This window comes from Macaca mulatta, chromosome 9, assembly GCF_049350105.2.
Source record: "Macaca mulatta isolate MMU2019108-1 chromosome 9, T2T-MMU8v2.0, whole genome shotgun sequence".
Classification (NCBI taxonomy): domain Eukaryota; kingdom Metazoa; phylum Chordata; class Mammalia; order Primates; family Cercopithecidae; genus Macaca; species Macaca mulatta.
In genome coordinates, this window is record NC_133414.1 from 95,752,227 (window position 1) to 95,769,401 (window position 17,175).

General features: G+C 35.8%; 1 protein-coding gene across 1 annotated transcript in view; it reads left to right on the forward strand.

Annotated features, from left to right (window-relative positions):
- The window catches only part of PCDH15 (protocadherin related 15), a 990,428-nt gene that overhangs the window by 721,149 nt on the left and 252,104 nt on the right, over positions 1-17,175 (forward strand). The window lies entirely within an intron of this gene.

Sequence of the window (17,175 nt, forward strand, 5' to 3'; positions counted from 1 at the left end):
TTTTATATAGGCAATGCACCTAATTATTATTATTATTTTTTGAGATGAAGTTTCACTCTTATTGCCCAGGCTGGAGAGCAATGGAGACATCTTGGCTCACTGCAACCTCTCTGCCTGCCGGGTTGAAGCGATTCTCCTGCCTCAGCCTCCCGAGTAGCTGGGATTATAGGCAGGTGCCACCACGCCTGGCTAATTTTTGTATTTTTAGTAGAGACAGGGTTTCACCACGTTGGCCAGGCTGGTCTCGAACTCCTGACCTAAGATGATCCACCCACCTTGGCCTCCCAAAGTGCTGGGGTTACAGGCATGAGCTGCTGCACCCAGCCTGTCCTAAATTATTATAGTATGTCTGTGTCAGATGTATATAAAGAAGTCAGTGAGAGAGTCTCTAGAGGAAGTAATTGAAGAACTTGACTTATGATGGAAGTTTAGAGGGTAACTCAGCTAGGCAATAAGTGAGAGAAAATATTCTAAGGAGGAGAAGGAGAAATTATTTGGCATAGAGTAAGAGGTATAATTACAGTGAAGTGAAATTAAGAAAGAGCATTCAGGTCAACCACTAGACTAGGAAAAAACGAAAAGATAATACATAGCTTTGAAATATGTCACATTATAGATCAGAAACTAATGACAGTAATATTAGCTAGAACATTTTAAGTCTGTCCTTAAAATTTCTTAGACAAGGAAACAGATGGAAGGAAAACAGTCACAATCTACTAATAATATTTTTGCCTACTTAAAACCAAAATAAGTTCTGGTTAAAATTAGCAGTTTTGTTCTCTCTAGTTCATTGTTCAGTAATTTATTTGTATATTTTATTTCTCCTTGAACAGGACACTTAGCATTTCTAGGTCCTCATTCTAACATTCTTATAATCACTCAGGTTTCATTTCCCTTTAAAATTCTGATTTTTTTGTAGTCCCAGCTACTCAGGAGACTGAGGCAGGAGAATGGCATGAACCTGGGAGGCGGAGCTTGCAGTGAGCCCAGATTGAGCCACTGCACTCCAGCCTGGGTGACAGAGTGACACTCTGTCTCAAAAAAAAAAAAAAAAAAAAAAAAAAAATTCTGATTTTTTGAGTAAATTTTGTGTTCATTTCTAAAGTTTTAATGAGAATATCAGTAGAGTATAAGGCATTTAGATTTCAAACAAAAGTTTATCCAGTTAATTTCATCATTTATATAATTTTAGGGATATACTTATATGTAGGCATACACAGTGGGATCCTGAAGAAAAAAAGTGATAATGTAAAAATAATATTCACATGTCTTAATAGCACTTTTCTTATCTAAATATTTAGTAATTACAGTAAAATTAATCTTTTAAACTTAAGAATCATGTGGTTTAAAACAGATATTTGATAAACACAGACAGATGGATGGAATTTATTTAAATCAAAATGGTGACAAGCAATTTGTGTGAAACAAATTGCCAGGATGAGTTTGAAAATTTTATCATGAGAATACGCTTTTTCTACCACCTCAAAATGGGCATGAGGGAGATAGGAGGTCACATTCTGTTGGTCATTGTGAGCTTATTTGTAGACAATATGAAGAAAGTTTGATTTGACTTTCCTTTTCTAAGTTTACTTTGTTAATGATAGTTGACAAATCTGTATAACTTGCATATCTTGTGTAATTATTTTTTTTAAGCTATCAGGGTGCAGATAAAACTTTTTAGATTCTAATTTTTTTGAAGATTCAGACCAAGGTGTCTACTTTTACCGTTTATATCCAACATAGTATCAGAGGTCCTCACCAGAGCTATTAGGCAAAAAAAGAAAGAGAGAAAGATAGAGAAAGATCCAATTTGAAAAGGAAGAAGTAAAGCTATCTCTGTTTAGAAGTGATATGAGTTTGCATATAGAAAACTTTAATGACTCCATACACACATGTTTCATGTTTGTACACATGTACACAAATGTTGGAACTAAGAAATTTTGCAAAGTATCAGAATAAAAAATCAGCACACAAAATCATTTGCATTTTCATAGATTGAAAATGAATGAGCTAAAACTATTAAGAAAACAATTCAATTTACAATAGCATCAAAAACAATAAAATACTCAAGAATTAACTTAACCAGGGAGATCAAAGACTTGTATAATGAAAACTACCAAACATTTTTGAAATAAATTAAATATAACTAAATTGAAATGTATCCCATGTTCATGGATGGGAAGACTTAATATTGTTAAAATGTTAATACTCTCCCAAGCAATCTACAGATTCACTGCAATTTCCATTAAAATCCCAATGATGCTATTTGTAGAAATAATTTTTTTTTAAATAATCAAACTTATTCTAAAACTTATCCTTAAAATTTCAAGGGACCCCAGATAGCCAAAAATAAAAGTAAATAACAAAGCTGGAGAACTTGCAATTCCTGGTTTCAAACTTACTACAAAGCTATAGTACTCAAAACAGAGTAGTACTAGCATAAAAACAGAAATACAGGCCAATGTAATTTAATAGAGAATCCCAAAAATAAACATTAACTTAATTGGTCAAATAATTTTTAAGATGGGTACCATGATAATTCTACATGCAAACTAATGCAGTTGGACCCTTATCTAACATCATATGCAAAAACAAACTCAAAAGTGATTCATTACCTAAAATGAAAACTAAGTCTATAGAACTCTTAGAAGAAAACATAAGGCAAAAGCTTCATTACATTGGATTTGTCAGGGATTTATTGGCTATGACCCCAAAAACACAGACAACGATAACAAAAAATAGACAAATTGGAATAGGAAGAGCTCCAGCCTCAAGCTCCCAATGTGAGCAACACAGAAGATGGTGATTTCTGCATTTCCAACTGGGGTGCCGGGTTCATCTCACTGGGACATGTCAGACAGTGGGTTCAGGACAGTGAGTGCAGCCCACTGACTGAGAGCCAAAGGAGGGCGAGCCATTGCCTCACCTGGGAAGCTCAAGGGGGAAGGGAATTCCCTTTCCTAGCCAAGGGAAACTGAGACACACAACACCTGGAAAATTGGGTCACTCCCACCCTAATACTGCACTTTACTAAGGGTCATAGCAAACGGCACACCAGGAGATTACATCCCACGCCTGACTCAGAGGGTCCCATGCCCATGGAGCCTCCCTCATTGCTAGCACAGCAGTCTGAGATCTAACTGCAAGGCAGCAGCGAGGCTGGGGGAGGAGCACCCACCATTGCTGAGGCTTGAGTAGGTAAACAAAGCGGCAGGGAAGCTCGAACTGGGTGGAGTCCACTGCAGCTCAAGGAGGGCTGCCCTTCTCTCTAGACTCCACCTCTGGGGACAGGGCATAGCCAAACAAAAGGCAGCAGAAACCTCTGCAGATTTAAATGTCCCCGTCTGACAGCTTTGAAGAGAGTAGTGGTTCTCCCAGCACAACATATGAGATCTGAGAACGGACAGACTGCCTGCTCAAGTGGGTCCCTCACCCCTGAGTAGCCTAACTGGGAGACACTCCCCCCAGGGACAGACTGACACCTCACACCCCACACGGCCGGTGCCCCTCTGAGATGAAGCTTCCAGAGGAACAATCAGGCAGCAACATTTACTGTTCAGCAATATTCACTCTTCTGCAGCCTCCGCTGCTGATACCCAGGCAAACACGGTCTGGAGTGAACCTCCAGCAAACTCCAAGAAACCTGCAGCTGAGGGTCCTGAATGTTAGAAAGAAAACTAACAAACAGAAAGGACATCCACACCAAAACACCATCTGTAGGTCACCATCATCAAAGACCAAAGGTAGATAAAACCACAAAGATGGGGAAAAAAACAGAGCAGAAAAGCTGAAAATTCTAAAAATCAGACCGCCACTCCCCCTCCAAAGGAATGCAGCTCCCGCCAACAATAGAACAAAGCTGGATGGAGAATGATTTTGACGAGTTGAGAGAAGACGACTTCAGATGATCAAACTTCTCAGAGCTAAAGGAGGAAGTTTGAACGCATTGCAAAGAAGCTAAAAACTTTGAAAAAAGATTTGATGAATGGCTAACTAGAATAACCAATGTAGAGAAATCCTCAAATGACCTGATAGAGCTGAAAACCATGGCATGAGAACTACGTGGCAAATGCACAAGCTTCAGTAACCAATTCAATGATCTGGAAGAAAGGGTATCAGTGATTGAAGATCAAATGAATGAAATGAAGTGAGAAGAGAAGTTTAGGGGAAAAAAAAAGATTAAAAAGAAAAGAACAAAGGCTCCAAGAAATATGGGACTATGTGAAAAGACCAAATCTATGTCTGATTGGTGTACCTGAAAGTGATGGGGAGAATGGAACCAAGTTGGAAAACATTCTGCAGGATCTTATCCAGGAGAACTTCCCCAACCTAGCAAGGCAGGCCAACATTCAAATTCAGGAAATACAGAGAATGCCACAAAGATACTCCTCGAGAAGAGCAACTCCAAGACACATAATTGTGAGATTCACCAAAGTTGAAATGAAGGAAAAAATGTTAAGGGCAGCCAGAGAGAAAGGTCACGTTACCAGTCAGACTAACAGTGGATCTCTCAACAGAAACTCTACAAGCCAGAGAGAGTGGGGGCCAATATTCACCATTCTTAAAGAAAAGAATTTTCAGCCCAGAATTTCATATCCAGCCAAACTAAGTTCCATAATTGAAGGAGAAATAAAATCCTTTACAGACAAGCAAGTGCTGAGAGATTTTGTCACCACTAGGCCAGACCTAGAAGAGCTCCTGAAGGAAGCACCAAACATGGAAAGGAACAACTGGTACCAGCCACTGCAAAAACATGCCAAAATGTAAAGACCATCAATGCTAGGAAGAAACTGCATCAGATAATGAGCAAAATAACCAGCTAACATTATAATGACAGAATCAAATTCATACATAACAATATTAACCTTAAATGTAAATGGACTAAATGGTCCAATTAAAAGACACAGATTAGCAAATTGGATAAAGAGTCAAGACCCATCAGTTTGCTGTATTTAGGAGACCCATCTCATATGCAGAGACACACATAGGCTCAAAATAAAGGGATGGAGGAAGGTCTATCAAGCAAATGGAAAACAAAAAAAGTCAGGGGTTGCAATCCTAGTGTCTGCTAGAACAGACATTAAACCAACAAAGATCAAAAGAGACAAAGAAGGCCATTACATAATGGTAAAGGGATCAATTCAACAAGAAAAGCTAACTATCCTAAATATATATGCACCCAATACAGGAGCACCCAGATTCATAAAGCAAGTCCTTAGAGACTTACAAAGAGACTTAAACTCCCACACAGTAATAATGGGCGAATTTAACACCCCACTTTCAACATTAGACAGAACAGCGAGACAGAAAGTTAACAAGGATATCCAGGAATTGAACTCAGTTCTGCACCAAGCTGACCTAATAGACATCTACGGAACTCTCCACCCCAAATCAACAGAATATACATTCTTCTCAGCACCATATCGCACTTATTCCAAAATTGACCACATAGTTGGAAGTAAAGCACTCCTCAGCAAATGTAAAAGAACATAAATTATAACAAACTATCTCTCAGACCACAGTACAATCAAACTAGAACTCAGGAATAAGAAACTCAATCAAAACCACTCAACTAACAGAAACTGAACAACCTGCTCCTGAATGACTACTGAGTACATAATGAAATGAAGACAGAAATAAAGATGTTCTTTGAAACCAATGAGAACAAAGACACAACATACCAGAATCTCTGGGACACATTTAAAGCAGTGTGTAGAGGGAAATTTATAGCACTAAATGTCCACAAGAGAAAGCAGGAAAGATATAAAATTGACACCCTAACATCACAATTAAAAGACCTAGAGAAGCAAGATCAAACACATTCAAAAGCTAGCAGAAGGCAACAAATAACTAAGATCAGAGCAGAACTGAAGGAGATAGAGACACAAAAAACTCTTCAAAACATCAATGAATCCAGGAGCTAGTTTTTTGAAAAGATCAACAAATTGATGTACCGCTAGCAAGACTAATAAAGAATAAAAAAGAGAAGAATCAAATAGACACAATAAAAAATGATAAAGGGAATATCACCAACGACCCCACAGAAATACAAACTACCATCAGATAATACTGTAAACACCTCTACACAAATAAACTAGAAAACCTGGAAGATATCGATAAATTCCCTGGTCACATAAACTCTCCCAAGACTAAACTAGGAAGAAGTTGAATCCCTGAATAGACCAATAACAGGCTCTGAAATTGAGGCAATAATTAATAGCCCACCAACCAAAAAAAGTCCAGGATCAGATGGATTCACAATCGAATTCTACCAGAGGTAAAAGGAGGAGCTGGTACCATTCCTTTTGAAACTATTCCAATCAATAGAAAAGAGGGAATCCTCCCTAACTCATTTTATGAGGCCAACATCATCCTGATACCAAAGCCTGGCGGAGACACATCAAAAAAAGAGAATTTTAGACAAATATCCCTGATGAACATCAATGCAAAAATCCTCAATAAAATACTGGCAAACCAAATCCAGCAGCACATCAAGAAGCTTATCCACCATGATCAAGTGGGCTTCATCCCTGGGATGCAAGGCTGGTTCAACATACAAAAATCAATAAACGTAATCCAGCATATAAACAGAACCAAGGACAAAAACCACATGATTGTGTCAATAGATGCAGAAAGAAAATTCAACAGCTCTTCATGCTAAAAACTCTCAATAAATTCAGTATTGATGGGATGTATCTCAAAATAATAAGAGCTATTTATGACAGACCCAATATCACACTGAATGGGCAAAAACTAGAAGCATTCCCCTTGAAAACTGGCACAAGACAAGGATGCCTTCTCTCACCAGTCCTATTCAACATAGTGATGGAAGTTCTGGACAGGGCAATCAGGCAGGAGAAAAAAATAAAGGGTATTCAATTAGGAAAAGAGGAAGTCAAATTGTCCCTGTTTGCAGATGACATGATTGTATGACGTGATTGTAAACCCATCATCTCAGCCCAAAATCTCCTTAAGCTGATAAGCAACTTCAGCAAAGTCTCAGGATACAAAATCAATGTGCAAAAATCACAAGCATTCTTTCAATAACATTCAATAACAGACAAACAGAGAGCCAAATCATGAGTGAACTGCTATTCACAATACCATCAAAGAGAATAAAATACCTAGGAATCCAACTTAAAGGGATGTGAAGGACCTCTTCAGGGAGAACTACCAACCACTGATCAATGAAATAAAAGAGGACACAAACAAATGGAAGAACATTCCATGCTCATAGATAGGAAGAATCAATATCGTGAAAATGGTCATACTGCCCAATGTAATTTATAGATTCAATGCCATTCCTATTAAGCTACCAACGACTTTCTTCACAGAATTGGAAAAAACTGATTTAAAGTTCATATGGAACCAAAAAAGACCCCACATTGCCAAGACAATCCTAAGCCAAAAGAACAAAGCTGGAGGCATTACGCTACCTGACTTCAAACTATACTACAAGGCTATAGTGACCAAAACAGCATGGTACTGGTACCAAAACAGAGATATAGACCAATGGAACAGAACAGAACCCTCAGAAATAATACCACACATCTACAACTATCTGATCTTTGACAAACCTGAGAAAAACAAGAAATGGGGAAAGGATTCCCTATTTAATAAATGGTGCTGGGAAAACTGGCTAGCCACATGTAGAAAGCTGAAATTGGATCCCTTCCTTACACCTTATACAAAAACTAATTCAAGATGGATTAGAGACTTAAATGTTAAACCTAAAACCATAAAAACCCTAGAAGAAATCCTAGGCAATACCATTCAGGACATAGGCATGGGCAAGGACTTCATGTCTAAAACACCAAAAGCAATGGCAGCAAAAGCCAAAATTGACAAATGGGATCGAATTAAACTAAAGAGCTTCTGCACAGCAAAAGAAACTACCATCAGAGTGAACAGGCAACCTACAGAATGGGAGAAAATTTTGCAATCTACTCATCTGACAAAGGACTAATATCCAGAACCTACAAAGAACTCAAACAAATTTGCAAGAACAAAAGAAACAAAAGAAATCAAAAAATGGGCAAAGGATATGAACAGACATTTCTCAAAAAAAGACATTTGTACAGCCAACAGACACATGAAAAAATGTTCATCATCACTAGCCATCAGAAAAATGCAAATCAAATTCAGAGTGAGATACCATCTCACACCAGTTAGAATGGCGATCATTAAAAATTCAGGAAGGAACAGGTGCTGGAGAGGATGTGGAGAAATAGGAACACTTTTACACTGTTGGTGGGATTGTAAACTAGTTCAACTATTGTGGAAGACAGTGTGGCTATTCCTCAAAGATGTAGAACTGGAAATACCATTTGACCCAGCCATCCCATTACTGGATATATACCCAAAGTATTATAAATCATGCTGGTATAAAGACATATGCACACATATGTTTATTGCAGCACTATTCACAATAGCAAAGACTTGGAACCAACCCAAATGTCCATCAATGACAGACTGGATTAAGAAAATATGACACATATACACCACGGAATACTATGCAGCCATAAAAAAGAATGAGTTCATGTCCTTTGTAGGGAAATGGATGCAACTGGAAACCATCATTCTCAGCAAACTATTGCAAGAACGGAAAACCAAACACCACATGTTCTCAGTCATAGGTGGGAATTAAACAATGAGAACACTTGGACACAGGAAGGGGAACATCACACACTGGGGCCTGTTGTGGGGTGGGGGGAAGGGGGGACGGATAGCATTAGGAGATATACCTAATATAAATGACAAGTTAATGGGTGCAGCACACCAACATGGCACACGTATACATATATAACAAACCTGCACGTTGTACACTTGTACCCTAGAACATAAAGTACAATAAAAAAAATAAAATAAAATAAACAGTTTCAGAGATTTGCTATACAGTATGTTGCTTATAGTTAGCAATACTGTACACTTAAAAGTTTGTCAAGAGGATAGATCTCACACTGAGAACAGAACATAGTTGAATGACATATTAAAAGTGTTGAATAACAAAATAAACAAATAAAATTAGACAAATTGGAATTTCTGATTTTGTAAAGAGGTCAAAGACACAGAATATAAAAGCAACATAAAAATGGGAGAAAATATTTGCAAATCATATATATGATAAGTCATTAATATTCAACATATATAGAGTTTTCTTTTTTTTTTTTTCTTTTTTTTTTTTTTTGAGACGGAGTCTCGCTCTGTTGCCCAAACTGGAGCGCAGTGTCAAGATCTCAGCTCACTGCAAGCTCCACCTCTTGGGTTCACACCATTCTCCTGCCTCAGCCTACCAAGTAGCTGGGACTGCAGGCGCCCACCACCATGCCAGGCTATATTTTTGTAATTTTAGTAGAGACAGAGTTTCACTGTGTTAGCCAGGATGGTCTCGATCTCCTGACCTCGTGATCAGCCCGCCTCAGCCTTCCAAATGCTGGGATTACAGGCATGAGCCACCACGCCCAGCCCGAGAATTTTTTAAACAAAACAAAAATAACCTGATTCAAAATTATCAAAGGACTTGAATAGACACTTTTCCAAAGGAGATATATAAATGACCAGTAAACATATGAAAAAACACTTAGCATTACTAAATATTTGGAAATGCAAATCAAGGCCACAATGAGGTACCACCTCATACCCAGTAGATATTATAAAAACAAACAGAAAACAAAACAAAACAATAACAACGAAATAACATGTTGATGAGGATGTGGAAAAATTGGAACCCTTGTGCACTATTGGTGAGAACATAAAATGGTACAGCCACTGTGGAAAACAGTGGCGGTTTCTCAAAAAATTAAAAATAGAATTACTATATGAGCCACCAATCACCCTTTCAGTTATATATCCAAAACATTGAAAGCAGAGTCTCAGAGATATTTGTATTCCCATTTTCACAGCAGCATTATTCACAATAGATAAGATATAAAAGCAACCCTGTTTTCCATGTTTATGTAGAGTAATATATAAACAAAATGTGTTATATGCATATAATGAAATATTATTCAGCCTTAAGATGGAAGAAAGTGCTGATATACACTATGTCACCGATAAATCTTAAGAACCTTATGCTAAGTGAGATGAGCCAGTCACAAAATGTTAAATTCTATATGATTCCACTTGTATTTTGGTACTTAGAATTGTCAGAATCACAGAGACTCAAAGTAGAATGATGGCTGCCAGAGGATAAAGAAAAGAGAAATGGGGAGTTATTGTTTAACGTTATAGAGCTTTTGTTTTGCTAGATTAAATGAGTTTTAGAGATGGATAGTGATGATGGTTGCACAAGAATATGAATATACTTAATACCACAAAGTTTTACATTTAAAAATTAAGGTAGTACAAACAAAGAAAAAAATCTAGAGGTGGACAGTGAAGGGATGGTGCAGGGACACGACAGTGCCGTTGAGGATATCTGCTGGCTATTTTCTGCTTTGCCATTTTTATTGTCTACTTTCATTCCCATCTTCTGCAACTCTGGACGTCAATTCTCCATTCCAGGCAAGCAAAGTATAAAGATGAATGCCAGAAGAGTCTGCACCCTCGCTTTATTTTAACAAAGAACCAAAGGTTTTCAGAAACTCCACCTAGCAGATTTCCTTTTAGATATTCTTATCTGTAAGTAGCAACACTGGGTTGAAAAATAGCTAGGAAGTAGGGCTTTTGGATTGCAGCTCTGTTAATCAACCAGTAACACAGTGAGAGATATAAATATGTGAACAGTGATCAGGAATTTTTTCATTTAAAATGTGAAGTTACTCTGTAGCCTAGATATTTCTGACCAGATTCCATGTGTTCAGTGATATTATTTTCCTCCTGAATTGATTAGATAGGTAACTTGATTCCATCATGGTTTGATTTCTGTAAAATGCTCTTGAATTACTGGATTGAATTACTCAGTTATGGCTTTCAAACTGAACACTTGTAATATGTTACAACTTCAGATTGCTAGGAAACTTAGCATCTTTGTTTTTGTCTTGAAGCAATGTTATTTCCTAAATTTCTTTGAAATATGGCAATATAAATGAGCAATTAACATTTAAAAGTTGAGCATTTAACTTCATAATCAAAACAGGAAACTTTAACAAGAGCAAAAATATGTGCATGAGAAAATGTGTGAAGTTAAAGTAACTTTGAATTTCAAAATAGTTGATTTAATAAGATTTTATAACACAGTACATATGGTTATAGAATAGTAAAACTTTAAACATTTAAGTCATATATGTAAATCTTTATCATATATGCAATATGTAAAAATGTTTATGTATAAATAAATAGCTATATCTGTAGTTAGTATATATTATATATACTATAGTATTTAGTTATACTATATAAAAATACTTTCTGATATTTTTGAAAAAATATATATTTATATAAAAAACATGCACAATTGTATAAAATGTACATACATACATACACACATACATATATATAATCTTTACACACTACACTCAGATGTGCACAGAGAAAAAAAAGCTTCTTTGTTTTTTATATCTGATGTAATCTTCCTACTTAGACAATAATGTATAAATGTGTGTTTGAACAGGTGTGGAGTAGGTGTAATATGGGTCACACTTAAGTTACTTAGAACAGTATTTCAACATTATCTGTTTAAGACAATGTAAATACTCACTAGCTAAGCTGCCAAGCAAACCTCTCCTCCCTGACTTCATTCTAAAATTGTGGTCTAAATGTAACATGTATTTACCAGTCCTTTATGCTAGTAGAATTGCTTCTGTCTCTCTGGACACGGCTCTCAGACATAGCTATATATTCCGTGCCATAACCTATTAGATGGGGCCTCCCATGGAATGTATGGAAATTTTCTGGAGGCTTACATATTCCTGAAAACTACTGCGATTATTTCACCCAAATTTCTCTTACTTTCCCAGTCATCATTTCCCCTACTCCAAAATGTTTCTGCAGCTCCTCTTCATTTAAGGAGTGGTCCAAAGTGGCAGTGGGGGATGAGGAGGAGTACCTCTGCCACCTGCCTTCATGTCTCTTCTGTGTCTCCCTTTCTCTTCCCCATGATTCATAATAGAAGGAATTTCCCTTTTCTCTGTCTTTCTCGAAGAAATTCTAGATTTTCTATTCTTTCTTTTTTTCCTTCAGAGGGAAAGAAAGCCTCCTGGCTAATCTTTAATTTTAGGAAGGACCTCCACTCTACATCATGAATGAAACTCTATGATCTGAGTGAAGTTGGCTTGTCTCATAACTGTTATAGCAACAAGATGACTTGCACTTAAGGATGAAAATGTTTTAAGTTAATATTCTCTAAATACTACACCCATTATTGAATATATGTATTTGTCTTGTTTTATTGGCCTAAACAAAAAATGACTGAATTCTAAACTATAAATCCTCATTGTCCCATTGTTATTGAAAAGAATTTTAGATATAGTAGTGAAGATTTTTATTCAGACAGGAAAACCTTGTGTTCTATAAATAACATTTCTTGTACTTTCTTACAGATGGAAATTTTCAATATTCTGTCTAGCTCTTCTTTTTTCAGACATTTAAATAGAATAAGTTTTAAGATAATTTATTTCAGCATGTAATAAATAACATTATAATAAAAATAGCTATTTAAAGCATCTAACAATCTTCATTGAACTGACATTGTGTGTTCTATTAGTAAACATGATAGACACATTTCTTAATAAAATAATCTCAGAAATAATAATAATATTATTTCTGAGAATATATAGTGAATCTTGTTGACTATAGAAAAGAAATTGCACATTTGAAATTAAACACTCGGCCGGGCGCGGTGGCTCAAGCCTGTAATCCCAGCACTTTGGGAAGCCGAGACGGGCGGATCACGAGGTCAGGAGATCGAGACCATCCTGGCTAACACAATGAAACCCCGTCTCCACTAAAAATACAAAAAAATTAGCCGGGCGTGGTGGCGGCGCCTGTAGTCCCAGCTACTCGGGAGGCTGAGGCAGGAGAATGGCGGGAACCCGGGAGGCGGAGCTTGCAGTGAGCCGAGATCGCGCCACTGCACTCCAGCCTGGGCAACAGAGCGAGACTCCGCCTCAAAAAAAAAAAAAAAAGAAAAAAAAAAAAGAAATTAAACACTCATGTTTTTATTTAAAAAAATAGATAAATGATAAGTGCTCCATAATTAAAGTGTTGCCTTATCTCTGATAGTTTTCTGCTTTCTTAATGAACAAATTGAAATATTCCTGATTGCTTTCTATACATAACATGAGTCTCTGCTCAGATAAATTCTAAGCATACATGTATCTTAAACCATGTATTGAATGTCATTGAATTTCAATCATCTAATGTAAATGTAATAGCACAAAACAAATGGCTATGCTATGAGATGCTCACAAAATATAAAGAAATCAGTTTCTAGCCATGAAATGTTTAACAAATTTTGTGTCAGAAGCTGTAAAAATTAAATGATCAAAAAATAAATGATTTTTTGTGATTAAATAAAAAAAAAACATACCTTCTCTTATCCTCTCTAGCATTAAAGCCAAATTGTTTATTAAATTCGTAATATTACACATTGCCCTTAAAAGTGTTCATTAAGTTGATTAACAAGAAAATGTGTTACAACTTTTTCATTAAATTATTGAGCAAAACACATTTCTGGTTTTCTTACATAGCTAAACATATGCTAATCAGAAAACCCAGTTATCTGACTTCCAGCTATTTACTCAGGAAATTAAAATTGTGTTATTTATCCATTGCTCAAAACTGTGTAATACAAGGCCCATTTACAAGGTCAAATTAACAGGACTTGGTGACTAATAAATTGCATGTATGAGATAAAATAACTTAGAAAATTAGTTGATTATTTTGCCATGTCATTTCCTGAGATAGGAAATACTAGAAGAGAATAAATAAGATACTCTTAATGTATGTTCTCATGAATTTGAAGCAATGCATTGTGTATTAATAGATGAATTTACACTGCTTTCTTTAACTGTGGCTTTATAACTCACTGTTTTTATACTATCACAAAAAATGAGCTGGATATTGTGGCTCAGGCCTATAACCCCAGCACTTTGAGAGGCCAAGGTGGGATTGAGATGAGGAGTTTGAGACCACCTAGGCAACATACTGAGACTTTGTCTCTACAAAAATAAAATAAAGAAATAAAAATTAGCTGGGCATAGTGGCGTGCACCAGTAGTCCCACCTACTTAGGAGACTGAGGTGGGAGAATCACTTGAGCCTAGGAGTTCAAAGCTGCAGTGAGCTATGATCGCACACTGCACTCCAGCCCAGGCAACAGAGTGAGATTTGTCTCAAAACAACAACAACAACAAAAATAAAAAATATGCTATATTAGTATCCTTCTTTCAGAGTCGTACCAGTTTATACAAATAAATGAGTATTCAAATTACAACAGTAGGCTGGGTCCGATGGCTCACGCCCGTAATCCCAGCACTTTGGGAGGCCAAGGCGGACAGATTGTTTGAGGTCAGGAGTTCAAGATCAGACTGGCCATCATAGTGAAACTCCGTCTGTACTAAAAATACAAAAATTAGCCAGGCGTGGTGGCACATGTCTGTAATCTCAGCTACTCAGGAGGCTGAGGCAGGGGAATTGTTTAAACCTGGGAGGCGGAGGTCGCAGTGAGCAGAGATCATGCCACTGCACTCCGGCCTAAGTGACAGAGTGAGACCTTGCCTCAAAAAAAAAAAAAAAAAAAAAAAAAATTACAACAGAAGTATCTACTTGCATTTGAGACATATATTTTGAAAATTCTTCTAGAATATTAGACAAAATAAAATCTAAGACACATTTAAATTAAATAATCAACATGAATAGTATTTAGTACTAACATGCAAGTATTTCCAGCTAGTGCTATAAGTTAATACAGATTTTAAGGAAATATTCAGTGAGCAAACTCCTTTGATAGAAAATAGGTAACTTTTTGTTTATTAGGTTTATTAGTTTGAAATCTTTTTAATTTAATTGGCATTATATATATTCATATTTAAAATTAATTGTTGCGAACATGTGTTACCTGACATATTGTCCTAATAATTAATTAAAGTGATCTGTTTTCATTTACTAATTTTTAAGCTTGAAAAGTCTTCCCTTAATAAGACATAAACATTCTCTATGGCACAGATCCATATTGAAGCATATTGTTGCCATCCTTCTGAACCAATCGAGAAAAAAATAAATAATTATGATTTACAGCTAGCCAATTTATAAATATTTCCATAGGTTCAGAACAATAGTCAATAGAACAAATGGATAGCCCTGAAATCCTCATTTTTACATAAGTATTTCTGAAGCAAGTGGTATTTAGAGAACTTTAAGAAATATATAAACTGGAAATTATTCTATTTATAGTTTTGACTATGTTTTCGTGAGACATGGATTTTTTTTTAATTTCATATAAAATTCAGTAAGAAATGAAGAAAATGCCTGCATAGTCCATAAATATCATCCCCTATTAGCACAAAATTATGGAATTGTTATTTGAATTCTTAGTTTACTTAGCAATCCAGTTGTATTCTTCATTATCCACTTAAGAGTCACAGTCTTAAACTGAGGATACAGAATAGTCTGAAAACATGAATAGAAATTTTAAAGAATAGGATGAGGAAAAACACTGGATTGATAAGTTAAAACAGTTAGGCTGGTACAAAAGGAGTCAGGAAATTTGAAGAAAAGCCAGCAAACTCCCGGGTCGCCATTCTTAGATTTTGGCTCCAGGCTGTAAATTTAAATGTCTTGTTAACCCTCAGGCAAACTGGGAACTACTGCAACTGTAAAAAACACATCTTCTTTACTGCTTTCAATTCTAAGGCAGATTTTAAAGAAACAACATTTGTTAAAATACTTTTTGTCATAAAAGCATGGTAGCATTTTGGGAGAACATTGGAAAACATGTAAAAGTCACAAGAGGAAAATGAAATGATCTGGATTCCATCTAGTCAAGTAGCACTTGAATTTCTTTAAACATACTTACATATATCAACACACATGTGTATGTTTGTGTGAATGCATCTTTTAAATTAAATAATTTTAAGAAAATGTAACACAGATAATAATGCGCAAACTATAATTCTACAGCTTAATGAATTTTTACATAGTGAACACACCTATATAACCACTATTCATAACAAAAAGCAGAAATTAATCAGCATTCCAGAAGCTCAGTTTTGTGATCATTTCTGTTGCTATTCTATCTTCCTCTTCAAAGTGATCTGTATTATAATTTTTATCACCATGTAGGGATTATGCCTGTTTTTGAAGTTTATATAAATAGAATCATATAGTATGTATTATTTTATGTCCTAGAAACTTAGGTTCATGAAATTAATCTATGTGATTACTTATAGCAGTAGTTTGTACATTCTCAGTACTTCATATGATTCCATTTCATATATAAAACACAATCTGTATAACCATCTACTATCGATGGACATTTGGGTTGTTTCCAGATTTTGACTATATAATGCTTTTCTGACCATCTTTTTATGTGTCTTTAAATAAAAATTTTATTTAACTTTAAATACAAAAATGTGTGTGAATCACATATGAATAGAAGCATAAATTTTCAAAGGGTAAGCCAATACACAGATAAAGAAATAAGCCATCACTAACACCCAAGAATTCCCTGGTATGCATGGTAATTTTGTAATGACTACTGAATACTGCGCATGAAAAAAATTATACAGGCTTGGGATAAAGTTACATTACTAAAAAGAATATTTGCTTTTGCTTCTGTTAAAATAGGGGCAGATCACCTTAATCCAATCAGAGTTTCAATATTGGGTTTACATTTGTGTGAGGTCTGGTCTTTTTCCCAAGCACCATAACTCGCATGGTATAGAACTTCCATGACCCCAACAGAAAGCATTGGGTAGTTACCAAGATCTGTCCTGTAGCAGCTACAAAAAAAAAAAAAAAAATTCACTTGACCCCTTAGCCCCATGACTGCTGCAAAACCTCTTCAGCTTCACTCAAGTCACTTCTTAATGCTCAGCATTTTAGCCTCTCACTACAAAGCACTTACTAATTAATGGAAATTGCATTTGTTTTAAACAGAAGGTGGATAATTCTCTCATGACAGTATCACCTTGCTTTTTCCTCCTCCTTTTTATTTATAGTTACTAAATATTTAATACCATAGCATACCAGGTTTCTTACTTTCCAGGTTAATATTCTTTCTCTCTGTACCTTTGCTCTC